The following is a 19,321-nucleotide window of genomic DNA, read 5'->3' as shown; positions in this document are numbered from 1 at the left end:
ATGAGGTGGAGGTATGGTTTCAATTCCGCTCTGGCAAAGCGGGCCGGCCCACGCTGCCAGCACATAGTTCTCTTTCAAGTCTCGCACTGACTGGAGAGTTTGTAGACAACTTTGTACTTGGGCCCGTGCCAGCTGTCCTGAAGAAACCACTCCCCTTGGCTTCCCGTCTCGGCTCATACCTCTCCTCTCCCAAGCAAAGTTAGAGAATGGTAATTGTTTTCTTAGCAAATACTACGTCTAAGTAAACGGAAGGCAACCCAGGCAAGTGTGCCCTGTGGCCCCTGCATGGTCCTTCTCTCGCAGAGAACAGCGCCCTCAGATTTCTACCTCTCCAGAAATGCATATATGGTTGCTAGGTCGGGAGGAATGGCTTTTTGTTTCGTCTTGTTTTTTCCACTACTAACCCAGTCTACATTTTTTTGTGCTCAGCTCGCCGCTATGTTTTCTAACATATGAATGAAAGGAAAAGAGATGTGTTTACATTTTATTTCTCTTTTTCTCCAAAGTGCCCTTGCTCTGTGACAGGTGTGATCTCTGGGTTCCGGTTCGCCTGCCTGTGGGATCATCCCCGCCACTGACCTTGGTCCTCCCCCACCCCTTCTTACACGAGGAGTCCTCTGTGCTTTGCACCCAGCTGGGGTGTAGAAGAAGGGAAAGCGGAATTGGGTCTGACCCACTGTCCACACCCTCTTCACCAGCAGCGACACTTGTGTAGAATGCTGGTCTGATCACTGCCCCCATTAGCTTAAAACAGGGGTCAGCAGCTTTTCCTTTAAAGGGTCAGATCGCACATGTCTTAGACTCTGCGAGCTATGCGATGTCTGTTACAACTCTTCAATGCCCGTCTTGTAAGACAAAAGGAGGCACAGATAATACGTGGGTGCATGGCAGTGGCTGTGTTCCATTAACAATGCATTTACCACCACAGTTAGATTTGGGCACGTTTGGCTCAGGGCTGAGGTTGCCAAGCCCTGACTTAATACCCTCTGGTGTCGTGCCCACGCCCTTAGACTGGAGCCCAAACCCATACCCAGGGTGAGGCCAGAGCGTGCCCACCCCAGCGCACTTTGTGTATTCCAGCGGCACCTGTCTTGCTTCTGTTCCTCAAACCTGCCTCACTCCCCCTCACCTCGGGGAATTCTCCCAAGTTTTTTTCTGCCTTAACCCATCTTCTAATCCCCTCTCTTCTCCTGCACACGCTCACATCCAGTTTACCCCAAAGGTCTTGGTTTCGTCTGCTCTTCCTCAGGCAAGTCTCCCTTAATCCCTGTGTAAGTCAGAACTCTTGAAAACAAATGACTGAAATTAAACTTGATTAAACTGAGGCATTAGAAACAAAGGATGTGTTTTGGGCTGAGATAAACAAACTCTGAACAGAGCCAAGGTGAACTGAGCTTAGGGATGACTGAAATCAGAGCTGTGATGAGTGACAACATTGTATAGACGATATACCCCCCACGGCAGCCGTCAGAGGTGGCTCTGACATCTGGTGACTTCGGCTGATGAGAAACTGGAAACAGCTAGGACCTTTGAGCATCAAAAAGGATGGAACACACACCTTGTATTAAAAAAAAGTTAAATTTTAATTGTACTCTTAGGACTATTCCTAGATCAGAACCCATTTAGTTTTAGTTCATCCATACTCATAACAGGTTTATCAAGTGTCCCAGTCCATACCAGGTTAGAGTTTCTTAAAATATTTTATTGGGGTGAGGAGGAGCTTCCAAGAGCAGACATGCTGGATGAAGAGTGACAGATAAATAAATGACAGAGGAAAACTTGCAGGAAGCGCAGGGGCTGGGGCTGGTTGGTGATGGAGAGAAAGCATTCACATTCTCCAGGAGCTGCCGAGAGCAGCAACGCTTCCCAGTTCAATCTAATAGCAAAATTATTTAATGCTTGTTATATGCCATAATTCTAGCAGCGAATATTATCATTACCATTGTATAGATTGAATTAGTTACCTCCATCTAGACAAAACTTAGTGGTTTAAAGCAACAAACATTTATTTTTTTCCACAGTTTTTGTGGATCGACATCGAGGGTGACTCAGCTGGTGTCAGACTCTGGGTTTCTGTGTGTAATCAAGGTGTCAGCTGGGCTGCAGCTAAGTGGGGTGGGTGTGGGGATGGGAGCAGGAGTCAGTTCTTTTCTGGCCTTTGTATTCAGGGCCTCAGTTCTTTGCTGACTGTTGACTGGAGTCCATTGCCTTGTGACTTTACCCTTAGGGCAGCTCATAATAGGGCAACTCACTCCATCAAAGTGAGCAAATGAGTCAGAGACTGGGAGCAAGATAGGAGTCACAGTCTTTTGTTACCTAATCTTGGAAATGAATTCTATTGCTCTGGCTACATTCTATTCACTAGAAGAAAACCAAGCGCTCCAGCATACATTCAAGGGGAGGAAATTGTTGCAGAAATAAATTCTAGCCTTTTACCCAGGCAGGGGAAGAACAAGCAGTAGTACTTCAGGAGTTGTGAGGTCAGGAAAGCTTTATTCCTCATGCATGAGGTCCCAGATCTGGGTAGTCCCATAAGGTCTGAGCCCTGGTCTAGAGACAAAGAGTTTCTTTTGTACACAGCCACTTTACATTGATAAAGTTGGTTAGTTAGCATACAAATTCTTGACACAAGAAAAGGGGAATTGTGCAGATCTTTGAGGATGGCCTGGGAGATCAATCAGCCTAGCAGGCTGCCAGACCTTGTTTAGATATGCTTATTAAGGAAGCAAACTTGTTATTTACTTTACATTTCCAGATCTGTGACTCTTAAACAGGGAAAGATTTCCTTTTCTTGGCAGTTCCCTTTCAAAATTAAACAAGCACATGGATGCCTGGAGTTTGGATCCTTTGGGAAGCATAAAAGAACTCATGGCACCAAGTTCATGGATCTGACCTGAGGTCACACAGTTAACAAACTAGAGAACCTGGAAATTAGACCTGGGGCTTGTGCTTGTAGCCACTACGCCTGTGGACAATGATATCTGTGTAAATCCCTGGGGGAGCCTAATGTATAGTAATCCTAATGAGATTGTGAATCAGTTGTCTAGCACCTCTCAAACTTCAACATGCACACAAATGATGGAGAAAGCAAAGTCTCTTCAACAAATTGTGCTGGGAAAAGTGGAGAGCTAGAGGCAAAAGAGTGAATCTAGATCACCATCTCACACCATACACAAAGATTAATTCAAAATGGATCGAAGACTTGGGTGTGAAACACAAAACCATAAAACACATAGAAAAAAACAGGCAACACTTCCACGACGTTGGCCCAGTGATGTGTTTGGGAATTAAACTACATAGACAAGGGTGGTCTAGGGTTAAGTCTCAGTGCTATCACTACGAACGCCCTAGTTCGACCCCCTGCCAGGGAACTGACCCTCATGGCACAGCAGACCTTTCCTGTGCTACTCCCCTCAGCAGTGTATTTCAGTAAATCCACCTGTTCTGTTCCCCACGCTGTCTCTGGTGAACCCTCCCACCCCTTCTTCTCTGGCCTATACCCCAGTTTTATGCAAAAAAGAAAATAATAAATAGAACTCTCTTAGTTAGGTTGCAGAAGAAACAGTGATTCTATTCTTGCCTTTCAGGTTTGGTTGAAATGTTATTTCTTATAGGAAACCTCCTGCTCCCAAAGACTATGTTTATATGAGCTCACTTGGTTTTTCATCAATGCATTAATCACATTGTATTGTGATTGCTCGTGCCTCTGCTACCCCATTTGATGGTTTTGTGAGAATTTAAAAAATACGTTCCTTTTCCAAGACTCGATTCATTCGTCTGACATCTAAATATACAAGTGTGTGATGTAAATGATGTCGGTGATGACCTTGAAGTTGTGGCGTGCTCCTTGCTTTTGTCTTTGTTAGTTTCCCACACTGGATGTCAGCTCTGGGGTCTGGATTATGTCTGTTTCACCTCTACATCCTCCAGGGCCTAGCACAATGTGTAACATGTGGTAAACATGCAAAAAATACTTGTTGAATAAATGAATGAATAGACGAATGAGTGTTCCTTATAGAAAATACTGAAAGGCAAGAAAATAAAATCCATGTGTATCTATTTACAGAGATAACCAGTGTTTGTTATATTTTGTATTTCTTCCATTCACAAATGTCTGTGTCATCCATATTTATGCTGCATTCCTATATGTGACTTTCCTTCTGCTTTTGAAAAATAACCAGTATTTACTGGTACTGTGCAAAGTGCTGAGAAAGCCCCATTGTAATAAGCCCCACTTCTTGTCACTAAGCCCCTGGGAATGCAATCTAGGGTTAGAACTGGAGTTCTGGCTATCAAGGCGCAGCTGTCATGAGGTTCAGTAGTTTGGAATTTAGAATGCCATCTTTGATATGAAGTGGGGAGAGTTCTTGGTTCTAGCCCTTCTGGGAGGGGGACAGACCCTAGGCTCCTGACCCACAGGTCATCCTTCCGGAGACCATCTGACCATCAATTGCCCTCTACTTCGAAAGGGCAATTCTATTCCGAAAATCCCCCACAGTAGGGTCAATCATCCAGAGTCAAAACACACTGTTACTTTTAGTGGGAAAAATAATTTTTCATTGCAAGCCCTCAAGTTGACCTGTATTCTACTAAAGAAAAAACCAGAAACAAACAACCACCAAATACCATTAACACAGACAAAATTGCTTCAATTGTTAATTTAGTATAACAAAGTATGCAATATGACTATTTACTTGCTGCCATTAATTCATTACATAGAGTGCAGTTAAGACTTGGCTTGAATTATGATGCTAAAATTTCAAGCGATTCAATCTTTAGGGCAAATAAACCAAAAAATGAAGGAAAAAAGAGAAACTAATGAAAGCAAAGAATTATATGATACTCTCCAAGAGGTTGCTATCACTAGACATTAAGATCCAAAACTGTGTCCTGTGTTAATGAGCAAACCACCAGGATTCTTAGAGGAAAAACTGAGGAAACAGGGGCTAACGGTTCATTTGCAAAAACTACCCCGTGGTGAATGCCATTGTGACAATCAACTACGGGTGGGTTGGTGGGGGGGGGGGGTGAGCAAAAGGCAAATGCATCATCCACTTATAAAGATTTTAGTAGCTGACAGAGGGCTACTAAAGAAAACTGCCTTGATAAAATGAATCTAATTTGCCCTTTGTATAATTCTACCCATATTGTTGCAAAGTTTCCAAAATACAATGGAAACTGGGAAATGAATCACTCCTTCTCCATTGTGTCTCTTACCTCCAAATTGGCTTCTCCTGTCTTCTCCATCCAGTAAATGGTATGCAGTTATGCAAACTAAAAACCTAGGTATCATCTTTGTGATAGTGAATTTTATGTGTCAACTTGAATGAGTCACGGGCTACTAAGACATCTAGTTGACTGTTATTTCTGGGTATGTCTGACAGTGTTTGCAGAAGAGATTTGCATTTCAATTACAGGACTGAGGAAAGCAGATGGCCCTCCTCAGTGTGCCTGGTGGTCTTTAGTCCACTGAAGGCCCTGATAGAATGAAAAAGGAAAGAAAGCTTGAATTTGCTTTCTGCCTGCCAGCTTGAGCTGGGATATTCACCTTCTCCTGCTCTTGGTTGTCCAGCTGTCAGGCCTCCAAAATACAGCACTAGCTTCCTGCATCTCCAGCTCGCAGATAAACTTCTTAGCCTCTATGATTTGTGAGCCAATACCATAACATAAAATCTTTACATAGGCATGTGTATGTTTTCCTGTTGGTTCTGTTTCTCTGGAGAGCCCTCAACTATACCACCTTGATTTCTCTCTCGCGCTAATCCCCTATATCCAATTTATCAGTAAGTTTCATAAATGCTACCCCCAAACTCTGTCCTGAATGTGTCCCCTTCTCACCATCTCAACTGCCGCCTGCCTCATCCTCACCTTTCTGGACATCCTGGGCTAATGCCATAATCTGTCATCTCAATGGATCCCTTTCTTATGCTCTTATCCTTTTAAAATCTATTCTTCATCGTGATGCTTTTTATGAAATGCAGGTTAGATCACATCGCTCTTCTGTGTAAACTCTACATTTCCAACGTACTTGTAGTAAAATTCAAATTCTTCCGGTGGTGGCCTGTTGCCTTGTGATCTGGCTGTAGCTCACCTCTCTAACTTCATCTCCCACCACCCTTTTCCCAGCTCACCCCATTTCAGTGACTGTATTAGTGATCTATTGCTGTGTAACAGATGACCCTGTTGTTGGTTTGCTTCTATGGGTCAGGAACTGAGAAGTGAATTAACTGGGTGGTCCAACTCAGAGTATGTCATGAGGCTGCAGTCAGGATTCCAGTGTAGGCTGTGGTCACCTGGAGGTCACCTGAGCCGAGGACCTGCTCCTAGGACAGCTTGTTCACATGACATTTTGTAGGAGATCTCAGGTCCTCGCCACGTGGCTGACCCAAGACAGCAAGACAGAATCTAAGGGCCTGGAAGCGCCATTTCTTTACTTTTGCTCTGTTTTTTTTTTCAGTCATGTACAATCTAATATTGAAGGGGACTAGATAAGGCAAAAGTATGGGGAACTAAGAATCACTGGTGGGTCTTGAGGGGCGGACTGTCCCAAGTATGTATCAACCACCTCCAAAATTTTTACCCACCTGGAACACTGCAGTTGCCAGTCTATTCCTGATTCTCCTCCCTCCCTTCTTTCTCCAACCTGGCTTTTCCCTTATCCTCCATGTCTCAGCTCAGCTGTCTCCTGCTTGGAGAAATGTTCCCTAACAACCCAGCCTGGGGGAGCTACTCTTTCCTGGTGTTCAGTCCACAGTACAGTACGGCTTCACCTAACACTGTCAGGAGGTTCCTGGAGACTGTGACTTCAGGCAAAATGACCTGTAGTAACAGAGTTTCATTCCACATAGTCAGGGCTTTTTTCCTCATCAAAATGACGGTGATGGGCTGTGTGCACTCTGATCTGCAATTGTATTATTTATTCTGTCATTTATTTAATGATTTGTGGTCACCCTCCTTACCCACCAGCATGTTAAACTCTGAGAACAACTGGGGTTTGCTATGACCCCAGCATCTAACATGGATTCTAGCAAGTCTGAAGACCTCAAATATCTATTGAATGAATGAATTTTTAAAATTAAAGATGAGATAAATTGGCTCTTTTTCTTACTGTAGCTAATCGAATATGTTCAATTTTAACCAGGAAGGGGTCTGTGGATAGGAGGGAAACCAGGAGGTCCTATGGAAGGCAGATTAAGGACAGGGCTGAAGGAAGAAGACACTAGAATGGAACCTGCCTTTTCATGCTTCACTGGGGAGGATTGGAAGACAGTGGCTCAATCCTTCAAGTGCCCCTGGGTATCATCAATATCCTTGCTGTCATTATCCTTGCTGTCTGATACTGAATCCAGTAGGAGGGGGTTGCCACTGGGATTCTGAAAGAGGCAAAGGATTTTCTATTGATACATCTAGCTGTTGCCAGAAAGTAGCAGAACAAGGTAAGACGAGGTCACCTCCTTCTGGTGTGGCTGGTCCTACTAGTGGGAATGAGGGGTGTGTGTTGAGGAGACCCAGGTACTCCATCCTTTTCCGCCACATCGCTCTGGATTATATATTCTGGGAGCACTTAGAATCAGCAATCCAGGCAGAACAATGTGAGGAAATTTGCACAGAATGTTATCTCTGCCCTTTGCCAAGTGATTGGTAACCCCCTGGGGGCTGTTTCAGCCTCTGTTCTAACCTGGAGCTTTGTTTGGAAGCAGGGAAAGAAAGCTCTTCAGTGGCCCCCACATGCCTAGTTTGGTAGTAAACTCCTAAGGCTCCCGGCTGTCTGTGCTTCTGGCAGGGGGCCAGGTCGGGGCTGCTCTGTCACCAACTCAAATTTGAAAGGTGTTGCTGGGATGTTTTTGTTCAGCCAGGAATCACATGGCTTCCTTAAAAGCCTTGTTTGGGCCCACGGACAAAGTGTGTCTCCGTACATGGTGTTAAAGTGTGCTTTCCAAAAGGTTAAAAAAGCACAACTCTACAAGCAACAGCAACAAAAGACTCAGGCAGGCACAAAAGGAAGGGATGCATGTCCAAGATTTTTTCAATTCATTTAATTAGAGAACCAGTAATATGTTTAACCATATTGCTCTGTCCAAAGAGCATTTGAGAAGCTAGTGTTATAGGACAGGGAGAGGGGCAGCCCAAACCCCGCAAACCTGCCTATTCTAAATGGGTTCTGCCATCCGCCGCATCAACACAAAACACATGAGACTTTAATGGGAAGGAACTTTAATAAAACTAGGAAACAATACAGGTAAGGCAAAGAGTCTAGTTTCTAAATGAAGCACCCAAAGTTACCCATCCCCTCGTGGGTAAAAGTCCATCCATATGGGATCGGCCCAGAGCAAGGCCCCAAAGCCTGCCACAAGTCTAAAGCATCTTCCAGTGGGGACCCACAGAAAAGAGTCAGAAACAACCAAACAAGCCCGGAAGGAAAAGAGCAAAATCAACATCAAGATAAAAGCTGCCATGGTCACCTCCCCACGGGTCTCACCCACATCTGTGTCACCCCGTCCACGACCAAAAGACAAGCGCAGCTTCTACACGTGTCTCTAGGCTCCATGTGTCTCCTCCAGGTCTCCTTCTGGCTCCATCCTGCTCCTTCCTTCCTCAGTCTCTTCTTCAGCTTCTCCTCTTCCTGCTCAGCTCCACCCTCCCTTGGGTGGGGCAGGGAACCTCCCCCTTTCCTGGGGACCACCCTGTTACACTAGGAATGCAGATAAACTTACATACACACGGTGGGTGTGGATATACATCATGCTATGTATTATATAATGTCATTAGATATATACATGTGACATAACTACGTAATAAGTACCTAAGACTGTATCTTAGATAACATCTGTGCACATAGGTATGTATATATATATGTCCTTAGTTTCCCTAATAATAATAATGGATACAATTGCACATATATACATGAAGTTTAATAGATTGCTGGGTTATTGTCCAACAAGGTGATACGTGGCAATCTTTGGGTATCCGATGACCCAGGCTAATTTTTGCATCTTTATTGGACAAAATTCTACAAGCCAGTGTTGCCCTTAGAGTTATAAAATAGCACTGGAAATAGACAATCAAGAAAGCATTGACTGAAAGCACCCCCAGCAATCTCTATTTGTCTATTTCAGGATTCAGAACATTTTTATGATAATAGATTCCAGTGAAAGTTCCCTCCTCAGAGTGACTTGATAGCCATGGAAAGTGCCCCATATCAAAATTTTATCCTGCTGTGGTATCCCATTCCTTTCTGTGTCTATTCTCAGACTTGTATTATCTGCAACAATGACAGCTAGCATTTATTAATCATCTACTCTGGGCCAAATACTCTGCTGGGTGCTTTATGTGGATAACTTTATTTAATCCTCACAACAAATCCGTTATTTTTATCTGTTTTGCAAATGAACAGGCTTTGAGAAATTTAATAATTTGCCCAAGGTCATATGGTCATCAGGAAATGGTGTGTCCAGGATTTGGAGACATGCAACAGACTCTTGAGCTGCAAGAAGTTGTGCTAGACACTGAGTTTATAGAGAGATGAATTCTACACTATCTCTTCTCAAAATCATCTTGGAAAGGTTAGTTTCCACCAAGGCAAAGCCTCGTATTTTACTTGCACAGGAGATACTATTCATGCCTTCACCAAGCTGCTGTGAGGATAGGTGAGATTATGTGGAAGTGCCTTAGAAACTGTACATTGTTGGGCAGACTGATGTTGTTTTTAATGAACAAATAAGGTCTCCCTTTAAGGACCTACTATATTATAATCACCTGACAAGAAGTCAGGGGTGTAGGGAATAAAAAGAGGGAGGGATGACCTGGAGGCTCTCACATCTGTTGTCAGGAAAGTCCTCTTAACAGGTCATTTTGATTTATATCAGGTGAGTGACAAGATAGAGCTCTTTCCTAGAGGTTTGCGAGCACAGAGAGGCACTGAGTATCACCCCAAGTGGATCTTTGTGGGGAGATATCACTTGAGCTGTAGGAAATTCATCTCCTTGATGGAGTCTTTTTTTGGTTACCTCAGCTAGAAACTCACTTATCCACCTTAGCTCACAATCTTGAGCACTTTTTCATCCTCTCTTGAGACTCCTAACACATTCTCCCATTTCCTATAGTTATTTGTGTATATTTCTGAAAATAGGGCCCTTGTCTAACAATTTCTTTTCTCCCTTAGAAAAGCACAATGCCTTACTTATAGGGGAACTCAATGCATTTTTGTTGAATGAAGGGAATTTGCTTGTCGCCCTGAGGGGGGTGGGGGGCAAACCTCCAGGTCCTCTCAGCAGCCTTGCTCAGCATGGTGTGGAGGGAGAGTGCCCGGTCAACAAATCCTGCTGACTGACCGACCAAAAAGCTGAGGAGCCTCCCGAGGATGGTTTTCTGGGTTTTTCTGCCTTTCACATGTAAAAGGCCTTGTTTTCTTTGGTATTAAGTTTCTAAATACAGAAGCTAAGAATTTTTCCTTTCATAAGGTAGGAAAGACCTGATGGAAGGAAAAGAAAATCCTGCCAAAACCTTAAGAAAACCCTCAGCAGAAGTCCCACTGAACTCCCAGGACTCCATGGAAGCCAAAAGGCTCTAGGTTATAACTTCAGCTACCCAAAGAGGTCTTTCTATGGTGACTCACGGGGTCAAATTCCCCTGGTGTGCACATGTATGTTTGAATAAGGAAAGCTATTGTATGCATCTCGGATGAAGGGATGGAAGTTCTTTTAAACAGACCACCCAAGAGTGGTTAAGTTCAATAGCCATGACTGAGGTGAGGATGTGCCCAGACAAGCTGAGGAACTGGACAGCCGGGGTTGGTTCTAGACAAGATGGAGACAGAGGGCCCATCTGATGGGGCTTCCCCTTTCAGGATTCCTGGCCATCTTTTCCCTCCCTTTATCATCCCTTTTTGCCTCCCACAATGAGGGGCACCCCACACTAAGGTGCCCTGTTCTTCCTCTCGGTCAAGACCTTTCTGACCTGCTCCCCTCCCTGTTGAAATGTGGACATCCTGTCTCTGCTTCCTCCACGCCTGCTCCTGGAGTCCAGCTAATCTGCTAATGTGATAATGGGGATGCATGCCTTTCTCCCTACCCCAGATAACGTACTTGCATTTTATTTTTACTCAGACACAGGCATGCAGGGAGGTTGTAGGAGTAGGGCCAAGGCTATCAGATAGCATCAAAGTTACTGCAGTTCAGCCTTCTTGTTATTGTTTTTGTTTAAAAAAAAAAAAAGCAAAGAACAAGCCAACCAACAAACAAAATAGAAGGTGTTTTGCAAATTCTGGGCCAATTTATGGCCATTGTGGCTCTCAAATTTTTGGGGGGGCAGGGATGTTGGGTGGACTCTTACATAACAAGTCTCGCTCCAGCTTGTAGGTTGTACACGATGTTTTTTATGGAAGATTTGCATAAATAAGAGCAGTTCAAAAATATTGTCTCCTCCAACAATAGATCCGATGCCCATTTCTTTCCATTTCCTTGGCAATGAGAGCCTTCTTCACGGACAGGGTGTGACCGAGGAGTGTGTTGACAAGGCTCACAGTTCCCACAATTCCCTGAATCCTCTTCCTGCTGCCCCAGCTCCATCCTGCTTAGGATTCTAGAGACTTGTATGCAGGGAGAGATGTGGCAATGCCAGTTATTTCTCACCAGAGCTTTAGCTCTTGTTCCTGCCTACTTCTTTCTGACCAAGCAGCTGGACTATCAGTCTGGAAAATTCCCTTAACTCATTTTCCCAGAGCAACCCATGACATGTCATTTTCTTCCTCCTTGTTTTTGTCTCTTCAGTTGCAAGATCCCCTGACTAAGCAGGTTATCTCATTTCCTCTGTTACTAAGGAATGACAGGAGGAGCCCATCCCAGAGAAGAGAACTGTCTTTGCTTCAGCTTCCTGCCTGAAGCTACACCACCAACTTCAGCAGCTCCAGCATTGACCACCATGTGCAAGAGTGGGAGAGTTTCTGGGGAGTCTTGATCTTCTCCTGGAGGTTGATAAAACAAGGTGCAAGCTCTGCACATCTCCTTTTAAGGCACATGGCAGACATCACTAATCAACCATGACTTTCCACCAAGCTCCCCAGGCATTACTGACTGTTGGAGTTTGCACTGGAGAGCAACCACATTTGCCTTCCTTGCATAGTGACAGTTCATGCAGGGGAGTGGAGTAGGGGCATCCTTCAGCTGCCTGTCACTAACAAGACATGGGGACCTCAAGAGGGAGAAAAAATTTTCACAGGCTTCTTGTGGGTTTAGCTTTAAGGCAAAAAGCTTTACCTGATTCACCTGTGCTGGCCCTGAGCGTGGCATCCCCACTCATTTTCTCTGTTGAATAGGAAACACAAAGTGCGAGAAACAACTGCTTCTGGATAGCAGGCGCCAGGCTTCTCGGGGAAGAAAAAGTGACACGCGGGCCTTCCCTGGTGGCGCAGCAGTTGAGCTCTGGGTTGTGAGGCTGCCCGCAGCCTCTGCAGCGCCAGTTCGATCCCCAGCCACCGGTGAGGGTCCCACAAAGAAAAAAAAAAAAAGAAAAAAAGAAAAAGTGACACAGGCAGCACTGAGGGCCCAGGAGGTGGAGGAGGAAGGATGTCGGGCTGGGGACCGGGGCGCTGAGCTGGAGGTTTCCAGTTCCCTGGCAGCCCTGACGGCATGGCGAGCCTGCACAACAGCACACGTTCTCCTTGTCTGCCGCTGGTATTTCCACGCCGCTGGAATGTCCTGGCAGGACTGTCTGTCCAAATCCATTCAAAATTGATTTTTGTGTCTTTGATGGGGAATTTGGGCCAAGATTCCTGTTGCCCCCCATTCAGTTATTCTCTTTTCCCTTTAGCTTATTAGCTGCCTCTCTGTGGGAGTCTGGGCCTTCACATTCCCTCTTGAGCCAGTTCAAATGATCGGAGCCCGTAGAGAGGGTGGAGGTGGGCTGCACGGCGAGTCTGAGATGCCCAGATGCATTTATTTAAAGCAGCAGCCTCGCAGCAGGGTTGACACAGCTCGACACGGAGAAATTGGGTTCTCAGCCAGGATCCCCCCCTTGGCTAGAGTCAGGAAATGGGTAGGAATGTCCAGAGTCAGAGCAGACGAGAGGGGAAGGAGTAGGAAAGAAAAGCCGTGGCTGGAGAGGAAACATGCTGGTGAGCTTCTCAGCAAGACCAGCTCCTCCACTCACAGCCCTTCTCCAGGCTGCTGCCTTGAGTTTGCCACCCAGTTGGCCCTGGTGGAACATTGGTGTGTGCTCCTCGGAGGCAGAGAGGTGGAGGGAGGAGACCATCCTATCCTGCAGGAATTTCCAGTATAATAGGAGAGAGGACATGTGTAGCCTGAGAAAAAGGAAAACGCTATGGAATGGAGGCTGCCAGAGAGGGAGGGTGGAGGTGGGGAGCCAGCGGGGTTGGGGCCCAAGGACTAGGGTGGAGGATTATTGGGGCTTTGGTGGTGGGTGTGGTAACATCCCTCTGAAGAGGTGTGACCCTGTACCTCTGAGTCATGTGGTGCTATAAATGGAAATTATCTCAATAAAAAATACGTTAAAAAAATCAAAATGTGGGGAAGGTGGGCAGTTAGATTATGTTAAGAGGAGTCCAGATGAAGTGGGGCCACCATCTTCTCTATGGGCTTAAGAATTAGTTTTAAGGAATCTGCTTGTGTGGTGTGTGTGTGTGTGTTTTAAGAGTTTTCTGTCTTCCAGACAAGTAACTGTCATTCTCAATTTTGGCTTCTTGGCTGAACCTTGGCATCCATTGATGACCTTGAAGAAACATTGTCCTAGGCTCTACCCCTAGGGATTCTGGTGCCATTGAATCTAAGGCCAGGGGAAAAAAATGATTTTTTAAAATAAAAAAAGATTTATTTATTTATGCATATGAGAACTAGGGTACAGGCCAGAGGTCTAGGGGGTGGGGTAGTGAGAGAATTCACCAGAGACAGTGGGGGGCAGAACAGGCGGATTGACTGAAATACGCTGCTGAGGGGAGCAGCAGGTGAGTCAGGAGAGGTCTGCTGCACCATGTGGGTCACCTCCCTGGCTGGGGATTGAACTTGTGCTGCAGTGGCTGAGGATAGCTTCACAGTGCTGTGTCTTAACCCTTTGCACCACCAGGGAGGCCCTGGAAAAAATGATTTTCAGCCAACATGCTTTATGATACCAGGTTAACACTTTCCTAAATTACATATTAGACTATAGGGACAAAGTACCTAACAGTATTTCCCTGTGTTCCCATCACATTTAGCAGGGGTCATATTGGATGCACAGATGCCCAGAGCTGCGTTAAGATGAGCCCCTGTGACACCAACCAGCTACCTGGCACCACCTTGGAGGCAGCATTCTCCAACTGTTTGTAGAAAAATTTAAAAAGTGGCAAGGAACCTATGACTCATTGCTATTATTACTGTCAGATTTTCTCACTGGAAAAATTATGAATGGTGTGATTAATAGTCATGACAACCAAATTATCACTTACTATTTTTGGAGTTTGTTTTCACTGGGAATTCTTTAAGTCAGATCCTTGCATTCATCTTTTCAGCCCCACTTTACAGGCCTCATCTTGCTCCCCCTATTCTTTGGCATCTGCTGGGCACTCCTCCTGCCTCCCTTATCTTCCAGAATATAACCCTCTGCTTGTTTATGCACTCCTGAAACTACTTGTCCTTGGTTTGCCTGGTTCTTTTAATCTCTGCACAGTGCTTCAGTGCTACCTTTGAAGCAAAGACCTCATCCATTCACTCCTTCATCCTCTCAATGAAGATTTCCTGGACACCTTCCAGGGACGTGGGAGCTTGAATTATCGTGTGCCTCATCCCCCTGCCACATCTAATGAGAGAGAGGGGCTGGACACTGTTTTAGATGCTGGGCACCCAACAGTGGACAGATCAGCCCTGTCCTCATGGAGATTTCTTGTTAAAGGGAGAGACATAATAAAACAAATTGAAAATTATATTCTGTGATAGATGATAAATCATATAAAGAAAAATAAAACAGGGAAGGAGGCGGGTGCTAGACTCAGGAGTAATTTTGATTCTAAATAAGTATTCAAGGAATTTATCACTAAGAAGATATTCATGCAGGACTTGGAATCAGTAGATATTTGGGGGAAGAACATTAAAAGCAAAGGGAACAGCAAGTACAAAGGCTCTGAGCCTGTCCAGGGTGTTTGAGGATGATGAGGGAGACCAATGTGGAGTGGGTGAGTGAGTGGGGTGTGCAGCAGAGGAGGCCCTGGAGGGACCCTGGGAGGTTAGGCCTCCTTGTCTCTGACACCACCATGAGAACGAAGACTTTCAGCCTTCACAGGGCTTTAAATAGAAGACTCATATCTGCCTATGTTTCAAAAGGATCGTTTTAGATGCTGGTGGAGAACAGACAGGGGTAGGGGGTTGGGGGACTGGATGGTGAGAAGTAAGAGACAGAAACACCAGTTTGGAGGTTATTCCTCAACTCTAGGAGCAAGAAGAGCGTGGTAGCCTGCTCTAGGGTGGTGGCTTGCACAGAATAGCAGCAAATAGAGCCATAGCTTGAGTTGTCACACCTTAGTCATCAATTTGTACAATAGATGTGTCTGTCCTAATATTTCTGGGAGTAGGGGCAAGAGTACAGATGGAGGTTTCCAAATACTTATAAAATTTAACCAAACTGACACATTTTTTAAACAAAGTGGCTTCAACACTTGTTAACCATCTGTCTCCTTGAACATGCCCATCCTAGTGGTTGGAAAGGGATGTCTTTAGATTTGCATCATCACAGGGAGTAATGACAATGCTTTTCCTGACAGTATCAGCCATTGGTATACCTCTGTTAGGACATGTTTATGTGTGAACTTTGTCCAGTTTTTAATTGGGTTGAGTGGTGAGACCACTTTCTTTATTATGGACACCAGTTCCTTATCACAATTGCAAGTATTTTCCTCATTCTGTGTCTTATCCTTTTACATTCTTAATTCAACTCTATTACTGACCTTTCTAGGCTTTGGAACAGTATTTAGACTTCTCTGACTCATATCATAGAACATTAGAGAAAGGAACAAATATTTATTCAGTTGATTCATGTATTATTCATTTGAATTCCCACAACAGACCAAGGGTATATATTATTAGTCCCATCTTACCATGATGAGAATGAAGCTCAACACTTAGCACTAAGCACTGAGTACTCTGCACAAATCCTCAAACTAGTAGGAGTGTGAAAGAAGATATAAACTCATTGACTTTTGATTCTAAAGCCGTACTTATTCTCTAGCTGCTAAGTCCCTTCCTAGTACACGGAGTTGACACCAGAACCATAAGAATCACAAAAATAAAATACTGATATCAAAGGAATTATTAAGAGTTTGGACTAACAGACCAATCACCCCTAACACCACCACCATTGAAATGAGTGGGAATTGTGTGTATCTGGGAACCTGGCTGGGAACTTGAGACATGTCAAGTTGAGACACGTGAGCATTGTTGGGAAGCCATTGTGTTTGTTCTTCCTTTCTGAGGGTGTTGGGAGAGCCCACATGGCAACTATTTATTATTCCACTTGGCATCTGTAGCCTGGGAGTGGCAGAGTGAGGCCCCATGGCATGCTGGGATACTCATTATCACAGCGGATAAAGGAGCTTGACATCACCACCTGACTTGGATTTCCTTGTGAGATCAAGAGGGCAGATAGCACTGGGAGAGGGAAGGGGCCGTGGGTAATGTTCTGGGAGAATGGTTGATGGTGGAAGACGAGGAGGCCCAGCTTTCCACAATCCTCTTTCTCTCTGGAACATGACATTAGGGGCGTCTGATAAAATAGGATCCCAAGGCTGACACAATGTATTTACATGGAAAGGAACTCTGCTGGAAATAAGACCCTTTACTCCATCCAACCTACAATCTCCTTTTTTTTTTCCTGGAAAAATAACTAATATTATAATATTAGTTATTTAATATATATATTAAATATATAATTTATATATATTAAATATATAAATAACTGATCTTATATGTGTATAAAAAACAGATGCTCCAAGTAGGCTTTCCTAGAACTTCCAGGTCTGGCAATGGCCAGTGTTGGAGGTAAGAATGCAGCAGCTTCCTGGCCATGGTACCTCCTTCTGTTTCCAGTCACCTTTTAAATCGGGCACAATCAGCAGAGATCAGTAGAGCAGATGGTGTGCACTGCCGATGGTGGGCATTTGGTTAGTGGGTAACCTGAGGGAGGATTAATCAGCCTTCAAGTGGCCTCCAAATGCATGCTTTGTCTTCACACAGGGCCACAGAGGTGCCGGGGGAGGAGGGCAGATTGCTAAATTCTGGTGTAACTAAAGGAGTAGGGTTTGCCAAGGCTCAGGAGCCCTTGATCAAATAAGACACTCAAAGTCACTAATTATTAGGCACATGGCATCACCCTGGAACTGTGTGAGGTGCTCTGAGTCCTAGCAGATTTGAAGACATGGCGCATATACCAGTGTGGCTGACTGTGGGGACATGGCGCATATACCAGTGTGGCTGACTGTGGGGGAGTGAGGAGATTGTCATGGTTCAGTTAGGAGGTAAAGTATCTTATTCTTATTCTTTTTTTTTAAAAATTGATTTATTTATACAAGCACTGGGGTACAGGCCAAAGGTGCAGGAGGGTGAGAGCATCCACCAGAGAAAGAGCAGGGAGCAGAACAGGCAGAAGGACCAAAATACACTGTTGAGGGGAGCAGTGGGCGAGACAGGAGAGGTCTGCTGTGCCATGTGGGTTATCTCCCTGGCCGGGGATCGAACTCATGTTGCAGTGGCTGGCGATAGCTTGATAGCTCTGTGTCTTGTGTTAATTTAAATAGGTGGTGTTTACAGGTGGGGGCAGTCACTCAGGGCAGGGGATGTGGTGAATTCTCCACTTGGGCTTCAGAGGGAGACATTTTCCTTAGTGGATTTGCTACATTGTACTATCTGGCCTTCAGCCTTGTGGATTCAGATGTGGCTTCATTTATTCCCTTGGGGGGAGTGGATTTTGAGTGCCGACTCACATTAACTGTGCATGGAATGCTGATGTACAAACTAGCATCCCCCTTATTCAAACTAGAGAGGGGTGCCCTTCTTACCTGGCCACCGCAGTCCTGCACCGGGGGCTTGGTGAGGATAGTGCTGGAGAGTCCTCAGGACCCCTCGTCTGCACCAGGTAGCTCATTCAGGGCACAGTCTGGGAAACAGGGTCATGTGGCACTGCAGCTCTGTTTCACGCCTGCTTCCGGCTGCCCGCTGAGCTGTGAGCAGGGATTGTGTCCTATTCCTTTCATCTATTGATGCATTAGAGCTTATATGTAACAGTTCTGTGAGGTAGAGCAGATGGATTTATTTCATTTCATGGTTTGTAAACTCAGAGAGCTTGTTCAACTAACTGAAGGTCACACAGCTCAAAGGTCTTTGAGTTGGCTTAGAAATCCTCTCTCTATTATATATTTTATGTATATAATATCGATCTCCCATGTTTGTGATATATATGATATATGCAAACATATGTATCTACATATCTCTGTCATCTGGCTTCAAAGGAAGCGCCAGTCATATGAAAGCCCGAGGGATGGAGCTGCCCCAGGAAGGACATGGCCTTACATGTGGTTGCTGTATTAGCGCAGCTCCGGATGGCTTTTCTTGTTTAATAAACTGTGTTAACTTTATTAGCACTTGTTCTTGGCTCCACTCTACAGCAGTGGTTTAGGCAATGTGTTGGAAAAATGTGCTAATTGTAGGCTCTAATTTTCTTCCATCTTAAAATAAATACTTAGCATTTTAGTACTTGGAGAGAGGAATAGCGTAGTAGAGCTCGGGGACTCCCCGAGGTGGTGGCTTACAGGGAGGGGCTGAGGGGCAGGGAAACAGTGTATGCAAGGATAGAAAAACAGGACTGCAGAAGGTCCTGGGGTTTGAGGCCTATTTACGGGTATGTACATGGGTATGTGTGTTGAGAGGGGGCAGATGCTGTGCAGGGAGTGGTATAAAATCCTGAGGAGAGGCTGGACCCACAATGCTTGCTCTCCTCTTCCCAGAGGAGAGGCTGGACCCACAATGCATAAGTAAGTGCATAAGGTACCAGGTCATGAGCTGCACAGATTACAGAATAGTCCACTCATCCTGTAAGTGTTTTCTGAGCTATTTCTATTTCTATTTTTTATTTATTTTGCATAGAGGAACTGGGGTATACACCAGAGGTATGGAGTGGGGGTTGAGAAGATTCACCAGAGACAGAGTGGGGAGCAGAACTGGTGGATCTACTGAAATTCGCTGCTGAGGGGAGCAGCACAGAGAGGTCTGCTGCACCATGTGACTCAGCTCCCTGGCTGGGGTTTGACCTCAGGCCTTGGAGGTGATAGCTCTGAGATTTAACCCTT

The sequence above is a fragment of the Talpa europaea genome (assembly GCF_964194135.1).
Source record: "Talpa europaea genome assembly, chromosome: 15".
Taxonomy (NCBI): Eukaryota; Metazoa; Chordata; class Mammalia; order Eulipotyphla; family Talpidae; genus Talpa; species Talpa europaea.
This window is presented reverse-complemented; position numbering follows the sequence as displayed.